Consider the following 10026-nt stretch of genomic DNA (forward strand, 5'->3'; position numbering starts at 1 on the left):
GGTAGGCTGCAGAAGGGACGTATCCTTTCCACCCTGCAGTTTCTTGCTTTCATGTCACTTGCATGTATGTGGCAGTAAATGTCTTCCTCTAGGAAGCAGCATGTCTACTAGATCCTTCTTGCCAGACCTCTAATGCTATTCATGTGCTCTCTGCAGGTGTGTGGGTATGTGCACAGGGAAGAGGGCATAAGAAGAAAGGAGCCCCCGCACCCACAAACACCCTCCCTCTCCCCGCCCTGCCTTCCTATTCGGTGGTAGAGATGGACTTTTTTGTTTCTTAGGCTATCCCCCCAGCACAACGGCAGCAGAATGCCCCACCCAGCTAGTGAATGCAGCTCGCAGGAACAGAAATGCAATTGTTAGCAAAAGAGCATCAATGAGCATCCACCCAAAGGGACTAAATCCCTGCAGACTTCTTCCAGGGGAAGCTCAGTGATGCACTCCTACCCCCTTCTCCCAGGGGAGGACACTCCAAAGTGACTCCCTGTGAGCTGTATTTCAGTGCCAATTTTGAGCAAGGCCATTGGCTACAGTGGGAATGTTGCCTCAGGAAGATCTGCTGGGACTTTTGCAGGAATGTGGCATTCTCCTAGAAACCCACCAAACTCCTCCCAGTCTTTTAAGACTCCTGGAGCTATCTTCTTTCTTCTCCACATGTGTAATGGTGTGTAATAGAGTCTCTCCTTTTCCTGAGGCAAGACCCATTCAAGCCGTAGGTCTAGCTGACCACGCACCTTTCTTTTTCCAGATAAATAGATCTGAGCAAGCTCTATTCATATCTGAGCCATGAAATACTCTGACAATGCTGACTCGTATGCATAGCCTGGAAAAGCTCAAATGAATGCAGCACCAACCAGCAACCTGATAAACTTCTAGTAGCATACTGGGAAAGAGGTTCTCCAAGTAGTCCCCTAAAGGGTCTAGAGAGCAGCCCCTTCCTCTGAAAACTGTTTCTGGGAAGTGCCTCCTGGTTTTTACTAGTGATATGGATTGCATATACAAGGCAAAAGTCTGCCTGGAATTGATAGTATGGGCTTGTTCCCTACGCTCCCCCTGCTTTCAGAAATGTGAAACATTAGGAGGAGTGTTACTGGGGGCTCATGCTCCCCAAATCAGACCCTACTCTGCTTTTCCTACTGCAGTAACCTAAGATCTCCATGCAACTGTATTTACACGTGTTTAGTACAGCAACCGCACAGAGTTTACTGTGAGATCACAAATGCAGGCCCCAATTTTCAGAAGTGCTTCACACCAGCCTTTGGTTTGGAGCGAGATATGCTTCACTCCTCTTCAAATCAGGTCTGGCTAAAGTTTGCCACTTACAGAAGCCTATGGCTTGATTTGCCCCTGTTTATGTGCCTACCAATTGAGTAACTTGCCGTGATTAATTAGTCTTGTTGAACTAACAAAGATGCACCTCAGGAGTAAAGTGCATACACGTCTTCAGTCTGCAGCCTCAAAGATTTTGCAATTCAGGGTGTTTTCAGGACTAATTTCAGACAATTTGATGCGGTGAAAAACTCACAGGACGCACATGTAAGGAGGTGATATATTAATTCTGATAAGGTGCATTATTGTGTGATTGAAGGGTACCAGCATAATAGAAAAACTGTAAGTATAACAATATGGTGAAAAATCAGAAATCCATACAGAATATTAATCATATTTTTAAAGTTTGTTATTTGTTTCTATTTTTAAAGATTTTCATATTAATGTTAACTCTGAAGGCATGAAATAATGGGATAGTACTAAACATTTGAGTTGTTTCTCATTACCTTTTCAAAGCACTGATACTAATGGATTATGCTGTGAGGGGTTTTGTGCTTGTGAGGGGTTGTGTGCATTTGGGTGAGCGCAGTCCTCTATGATAAATATCTTATTAGGGATTGGCACTTTATAGCAGGAGTGTTTTAGCTTTGATGGTTTCCTGGTTGACTGCATCTATAGCTTGTATCAATGGTTAGATCCTTAGCTGGCAAAACTGCTGTTACTCCAGTGTAATTAATAGAAATTTGTTTATGCTAATCAAAGCTCAACACCTTTTAAAAAAAAGAGGAAGAAAAATAATGCTGCATAAAGTGGCATTAAAGTAAACACTGCATTAAAATAAATTTAGATATGAGTTGAAAAGCTAAAAGGCTTTTAAAGTTTTGCAGCTGAATTTGGCCCATTATTTTCAAACCTCCATTTAATAATGCACCTGAAATAGGTTCTCCCTGGACAGACTGTACATTGTCGCCATGTGATAGGAATCTAACTTACAGTGGAAAGGAGCAGTATGCTAACTTATGGGATCTTAAAATTATAAACTACATAAATTATTTCACAATAGTCTAGAAATCTTACTGCTTCTTTCTCTTTAGCTTGAGGCTGAAAATAATTACAGTTTTTATCAATACGTGTAGCAATCAACATACAGAATGGTCAATGTTCTGCTTCAGCAACCAAAGGACCGTATCATGAGCTGGTGGGAATGGGTGCCGATCTACTGGAGGCAATGGAGATATGTGGAGGTATTTTAGTCAGTGATTGGGTCCAAAGGGGGTTTAAACACGGTCATCCTTTCTGTCAATGTATAGAAAGGTCTTGTATTAATTTCCACTAACACCTTTAACAAAGCAAGATGGACAAGCTCCTTTTTTAGATTTTTGAAGCCTTAACTGTCCAGAGGATTAAAGAAAGAGAATGTAATTATTCCACATTAAATTGCAATATGTTGTTCTGCAGGCAAAGATAAGGGTAATCAAATCTCTTTGTGCTTATCCTATCTAGGATAGGCATCCTATAGGCATCTATCATAGCCTCGCTTTATTGCCTCTGGGCCATGCTGCCTCATAATTCAGGGTTAAGATCATCTCTAGAGGCACTAGGAAGACTTTCTATCTTAGTTTAAGCAGCTCTTTACAGTTAGGCCTCTGGAGGCAGTGTGACCTATTCAACAAGTCTGCAGCTCAGGAGATCTGAGCCAAGCTCTGCTATTTACCAGCTGTCAAGCCTTGGAGAAGTCACTGCGCTTCCATTTCCTGTCTTAAACTTAGTTGTCTTCCCTGTTTAGATTACTAGTGTCTGGTCCTGGAGCTATTTGTTCTATGTCTGAGCACCGCTTAGTGCGTTGAGGCCCTGACCTTAGTTGGATTTGCCTCAATTTCCCATTTATATAGTCAGTATTCCCTCTCTTTTGCTCATCTGTTGAGATTCTTCAGAAGAAAGACTGTCTTTTAGGGAATATCTGTAGGGAAGGATAATGTCTGATTGCAACAGGAATAAGCAAGCCTGAGGCTTGCTTTAATCTAGTTTGCACAGAGAACTTGAGTAGGTGCTAAGACACAGCAACCTAAGTACAAGCCCTGGGAGGACCACAGGTCTCTTAAGCTGCTGGCTAAAGTTCCTGCTTCCATGTTGTCATTAGTCCTGTGATTCAGGTAATTCCTCTTAGCAGAAAACAGAAAATTTTATGTACCTTTTTTGGATCCCTTAGAAACAGTTCACGAACCCTTAGGGATGTGCAGAGCATTGGGTGTAAACTGCTCGTCTAACACAACAAAGCTATGTACTATTGTAATAAGATAAATAACAATAATAAACAGAGACTAGGAAAATATTTTTATTTTAGAATTGACAGGAGAGGAAACAGTTCCAAAACACAGTTTCATGAAGCTTTATGACATGACTGGAGTTCTTGCTAAAACCTTAAAGCTCTCAGGATCACACTTGTTCATTCCTGGAGAGAAATAATGAATAACAGGACGTTGTTCAGAGCACAAACAGTCATAGACTCTGGAACATTAATGGAACTGTTGTGTAAAACAAAGAAGTTGTTCCAGACAGCTGGAAACGCTGTTCCGAGTTTAATTTGTTACAATGCCTGTAATTTCTCTAGCCTTGTTTCGACACTCATTGCTTGCAAAATCATTATATAGGGAGATGACTTGCATATTCTTCCAGCGGATCATAATAATTTGTCTTGCTACTGAAAAAAAGCCATAAAGAAACTAACAATGATGAGCACAAATGTCAGATTCCTCTAATTTCCAAGATCTTTCTCAAAGCCATCAATCTACATAGCTGACACGTGCAGTACATCCAGTGAGCGTGTTGTGGAGTGGTCTATTAGTGTTATGTCAGGAATTTACCCATATCACTCCTTCTCGGGCAGAAGTGAGCAGGGGGCATTGATACAGGGCCAACATATTTTGGGGGCTAAAGACTCAAGGGAAGACTTAAACACAGATCTTCCTCCACCCAGATTGGATTTGAGCCAGGTCAGAGGTCTGGTCTTACAGCAGCATCTGGGGCTGCAGGCTTTATCTCTGTGGATGACACAGCCTGGCATGATGAGACTGGCACCTTTGCCAGTCCTCATGCCAGTGCTATGGACATCATTTGACATGAGCCATCTGTTTTTACCAGGTGCTGAGCAGTCATTTATTTCTGCTCCAAATCTTTTACCAACAGGACCTTGTCTAACTCCTCGCATCACTTGTCAGTCTTGCTGCACATTAAATTTGGGTCTGTCTTCTGTAGGGCTTTTAGAAAGCTGAGAAAAGACTTTGGTAGCAAAGCTCGAGTGAGGTTAATCTGTCTGTTCTACATGAACTCTCCTACTGTAAAAAAGGACTACACCCGGGAGCAGAACTGTAGCAAATTACCAAAAATCAAAGCTTTTACTGTAAGATTGACACAGAAGTGCAGTATTTTGTTCTTTGGTGTGTCTCCCAGAGAGCTGGAATGAATCTTAGGGTGGGAGAATGGAGGTCAGAATTTCTTTTTCTCGTTGTCTGGAGTAATAATTGAATAGCAGAGGTAGGCAGAGCTGGTTGAAACAAGCAGTGAGAACAACTGCTGGAAGCCTGAGGCTTTGATGTAGGTTTTGGGGAAAGGAGAGAGGGTTATAATGTTAAGAAATGGTGCAAATCACTCAGAGTGGGGCTGAAAAAAGTTGTTCCTTAGATGCTACTCATGGTCTCCATAAATCTAACACTGACTCTCATAACAGGTCATGCAACTGCACACTTGGTCCCCTGGGTATATGAGCTCACTAGAGTCCCAACCTTGGGAACTTAGTACTGGATTCATCCTATTAACTTCAGGCACCTAAATGAGCTGCTAGCATTGAGAGTGTAGTTCCCAGGCCTGCGTCCATTGCTGGTGGAGAGGGAGAGACATCCAGCTGGGGGTCTGGATTCCAGATTGGCTGAATCACCTCCTGGAGATGCCGGTCTCTCTCCACTGGCTGTAGAGGGAGGAACAATGACAAGGATGCCCACGTGTCCTAGGCCTTCGTTCTAGAAATGCTGTATTTACAGTGAAGGCCAAAGCACCGGTGTAGGCTGTATGCTGTTTAGAGAAGAGAGCACATTTTTGCTATGTATTGTACCGCCCATGACAGAGTGATCTCTGAAGAGGTTTGTCTCCTTACCAGTGACATGAGGCGTTAGTAATATTAACTGTTGGGACAGCAACACGGGCTTGTTTGAGGGCAGTTAAGATTGTAGTGCATCTGAAACACTCGGAACATATTTCCTTTAAGAGAGACAGTACATATGTGTGTGTTACACCTCCCTGTATCTGATTTAAACAGCACCTGTACCTTTGGGAGCTTCTAACGGGGGGAGAGTGTCTGGAATTTCCCTCTTGGGGGAAGTGCGAAAGAAATCAAGCACCCAGGTCCCAGGGAAGCTAGAGGGAGTCCAGCTTTTTGCCCCTGAGTTCACGGTCTGGAGATTAAAGCCCTCCCTTTTTGATGGTAACAGTCTCTTTAGATGGTTATTTCTGAAGCTTCTCAAGGTTTCCTGGGATTTTAAGAGAAACAAAATCAATCAGAAGGCTAACTCTAATTTGTGGATCAAATGTACATTTTTATTGACCTGTTTGTGTGTCTGGAAAGTGAAACTCCCCCCTCACAATCTCAGATACTCTGTATTCAAATAGGTTAAGCTATTTCTCTGAGAAGCTGTATGATTTTATCTCCTCATAGTAGCATGTTTGACCTCTATGGTCATTTCCATAGCATGACACTTAATTTTCTCCTGTAGTAGATAATAATACAAACAAAAGATGCCCCTTGGTGAGGATAGTTCCTCTCTGTAATTTAGTTTATAGTTATTAATATTGGACAGTTCTTTCATCAGCTTCTGGGAAGGACAAATGTACTTCTGCCAGATATCAGCTTGTATTCAAGCCTCCCAACGCTAATAAGATGCGGGCGGTTACTGGACCTATGGGAAGCTCCTTTCAAGTCATCGAGACTCAGAGCTGATGCAGCAATTGGCATGGGCAGAATCGACATAAAATTACAGCCTGATCAGTGAACCCGTGAAAGCTCTTTTGGCCCAGTCCTGCTGCTTCTGATCGCGATAACGAGTCTCGCTGCCTTTGGCAGGGGGTGATTCCCCAGTAGGGAGTGGGGATTATTAGTAGCTAACAAGCCTAAAGGGAAATCTAGAGCTTGTTGATGCTGCAGTGCTACAATTCCAGATACTTCCAGGAATGCTTTAAGGCCATCTCTGTTCCCTCTTTTCATTATATTTTTAAACATGTTTTTCCATTTGCAGGTTTTATAATGTCATAGCAAAATGTCCTTGTGAAAAAGAGAAGAATTTAGTAAGGATAAAAGCAGTTGGGTGTTGTAGAAATTCTGTTGGGTTTGTTGCAATTACACTAAAATCCCACAGAGAAAGAGATGCTTTTGATAGTTCTTTTTCCAACCATCCAGTAATTCCACAGTGGGAATAAAATTTTCCTGCTAAGTGCAATAGGATGGTATACGGAATCTGTGGAGTTAAGATTCAGAGCTGATGTAAACAGATTTCCGTGGATGCCTGTAACGATTTTTCTAGCATAGACTACCGCTGTACAGAGATTCTCATATTCTTGTGCAATTCTCCCTCTAGGCCTTTGCAGAAGACAAATGTTACAGACGTTTCTTTAGCATGAAATACAACTCTACTGCAGCAAACCTCTATAAGACATCCTGTACAAGCCAAGATCTGAGTAGAAATGCCTGGCTGCAATCCTGTTGTATCGCCTGGCCAATATACCCTCCGATTCGCCTGAGCCTGAAGGATGGGCTGGGGACGTGCGCCCAGTGCAGAGCACAGCTCTCGTGCGGTCGGGGTGGAGGCTGGCAGGGCAAGCACGGGGCATAATGCTCTGATCTGTGCATTTTCTCCCCTGCTCTGCCTTTTGATGGATGTTGTAAGGGCCCTCAAATGTGCTGATGTAGAGTAGTTAAAGATACTAATGTTTTTTCGCTGTTTCTCCACCTCTGGTGTGACTTGGCTGCAGTGACCTTGCTGGTCCTGTCCTCGTGGCTGCAGTCGGGAAGGTGGATTGGGCTGATCGGCCAGCTATCCTTCATCACGTCCCTTCGCTAGCATTTGGCGAGCAGGATCTGGCAGTGGTTGTTCTCTAAAGCATCTTCTAATTTTAGCCTGCTGTGTGCAGTGCTAGACCTGTGGAAGACGAGGTGCATCCGTGTTCCCGTAGAGCTCCCATCACTTCCCAGAGTATCTTGGAGGTGACAGTACCACTGTGCGGCAGCTGTGCTGTCACACAAGCCCGCAAGGATTTAATAAGTGAGTTCAACTCGCTTGTTTTAACCTAGGAGCCAACTCCTGCAGCTGACACTTCATAAGCAGTTATCTTTCTTAATTTAACTTGTGGGGGATTTAGACACAAACTGTAGCTTAAGCAGGGGAATGAAATAGCTTTTGAAAAAATGCAGGTGTACATCTTTGTATTTCCAGATTGTATTCCCACTTGTTCTTATGCCAACATTGTCCTTTAGCTTCACTAGCTCTTCTCCTTCCCTCATGATTGCCTCCCCCTTGCATGTGTTTATACAGCAGATAATATCCCTCCCTTGCCTTCATTTAGCAAGACTAAATAAGCCAGTTTACAACTACATTGATAATTTTTAAATTATTTATTTTGACACCCTTTTAGCTATGGAAGGAAAGAAAATTGGGTCACACTGGCACTTGGTATAACGGAGTTAGAAGATGCACCTGGAAGCACCGTTCTGGTCCTTTAGGTACACACTAAATGATCAGAGAAGGAATTGCAAAGTTTGGATCCAGAAGTGGTTGAGGATATGGAAGTTTTTAAAATTCGGTGCTATGTAGATGTTGTATATTGAATGACCATATTTTCCAGTCCTTTAATCTCTTCATTTATTTTATTCTGTACTACCTAGGTTCTTGCAACATGGTGATGGGAAGGAAAAGCTAAGTGTCATCTGGAGGTTTTCTTTCTGTCTGTCTGAACCTAGTCCCTGTTGGATTCAAGTCATGGAATATATTCCAAGTTCAAGAACTGCTGTTCTGAATTAGGCCCATGTGCAATAAGCATTACCGTTTAAAAAGTATTTTAAATATCTCTCTTTTCATGAGCAGATCAGAGTAGCTTTAGAAACATTGGTGCACTGATTACATCATTCCCTAAGAGGTGCGTCTATTTTTTCGGTCAATACTGCTGTTTCCCATGTTTTAGCATAAAGTGGAGAAATGACGTGCCCAAGGTCAGAGAGGGGAGTTGTGCTGGAGATGAGTGGTTCCCTGCGCCCGTGTTTGCGGTCGTCCGTCTGCAGGTCATGTTGCTGCTGACGGGGCGGGATCTTGAAATGGTAGTAGGGCTCAGCACGTCTCGGATCAGCTGCCCACGGACCTCAATCCTCTCTCTTGAACCCTTAGGCAGTGTCTGCTTCCTCTTTGGTAGCTGAAGACACTCTTTTACCTGGAAAGCAAAGAGAAGAGACCATTCAGATATAAAACTGAGGAGGAGAACTAGCATTATAAAGATAGGTACATTTGCACTGCCTAAGTTTAGAAATCTAATGTAGGTGCTTTCTTCCATTTTCCCCTCAAAAATATGCTGAGGTTTCAAAACTTCTTGCAGCGCAAATCAGAGCGGGGCAGGATGACACATTTAGTACTGTCTAATCATTGAAACAAAATAAAACCCAGCAGGCTAACAAATGAATCATTTGCTACTGTCATAACAAGACACTTTTTCATTTGCTACTAATTGGATATTAAGTGATTGGCATATTAGCTACTTAAATGCTGCCTGATGCCCCGCCTGTACCCAGGAAAAGCTCTTTTACTTTCCCTTATAGCTGCCTGTGAACTAATGTACATGAAATGCCCTGCTAATCATCTGTTTAAACAGATGTTGCCTTTGTAACGATTTACTGCAGTAGTACACTAAAGTTTAAATTTCTTACGGGTTGGGCACAGAGTGTTTCACCGCATGTGTAGAGATCCTCGCTGGTTTTGGTACCAGAAGCTTGCGGTTTCCATTGTGTGCAGTGTGAAATGCAGTTGGGATTAAGGGAAGGTAAGTCTTTGCCTGCCATTAACTGCTCTGTTTTGATCTTCGATCAGAAGTGGATTTGTGCTATTTGGGTTCTCCAAAAGGTCTCTTGTACCTTCCCGTGAGCAGCTGATCTGTGAGGAGCGGGTGTGAATAGATTTATGCTGAACGGTCATCCCACACTCTGGCCATGAATCCCACCTCTCTGTATTACGCTGGGGCAAGCGCAGTGTAAATAGTGAGGAATCATTTTTGCCATTTAGTGCATTTCTTTCCTTGAAGTCCCAGCTTACGGACTTCAGGGATTGCATCCATCCAGCATGGACGCAGAGAAATTTGAGAACGGGCTCCGAGCGTGACTGCAGCACTGAACAGGAGCTTGCAGCGCTGCGAGGGTAGGAAATGGCCAGAGTGACGGGAGAGGACCAGCACGGCTCTGCGCATGGCTCCCGTCGCAGATTTCCTTGGCGATAAAGATTCAGGTCGCGATCACAGGAGGGGACTCGAATCCGCGTTGCGTTTTCCGGACTAGGCAGGAAGGCTGTTGGGAAGCGTAGCGCTCTTGCACCTTCGTTTCCCCCTTGATTTGCTGCTGCTTCGGCGCAGCTTTCTGCTCCGCTAGCGCCAAGCAGGGCGGGGTGGGACAAAGAAGATGGAGGGCAGCGCGCTTCCCCCCGCGCCGGCTCCCTCCTCCCGCGGGCGCGCAGCCCC

General features: G+C 43.7%; 1 protein-coding gene across 5 annotated transcripts in view; it reads left to right on the plus strand.

Moving 5' to 3' along the window:
• DPYSL2 (dihydropyrimidinase like 2) overlaps positions 1-10026 on the plus strand; it is a 75335-nt gene that overhangs the window by 18197 nt on the left and 47112 nt on the right. The window lies entirely within an intron of this gene.

The sequence above is a fragment of the Apteryx rowi genome, unplaced genomic scaffold, assembly GCF_003343035.1.
Source record: "Apteryx rowi isolate R43461 unplaced genomic scaffold, aptRow1 scaffold_56, whole genome shotgun sequence".
In the NCBI taxonomy this organism is placed as follows: Eukaryota; Metazoa; Chordata; class Aves; order Apterygiformes; family Apterygidae; genus Apteryx; species Apteryx rowi.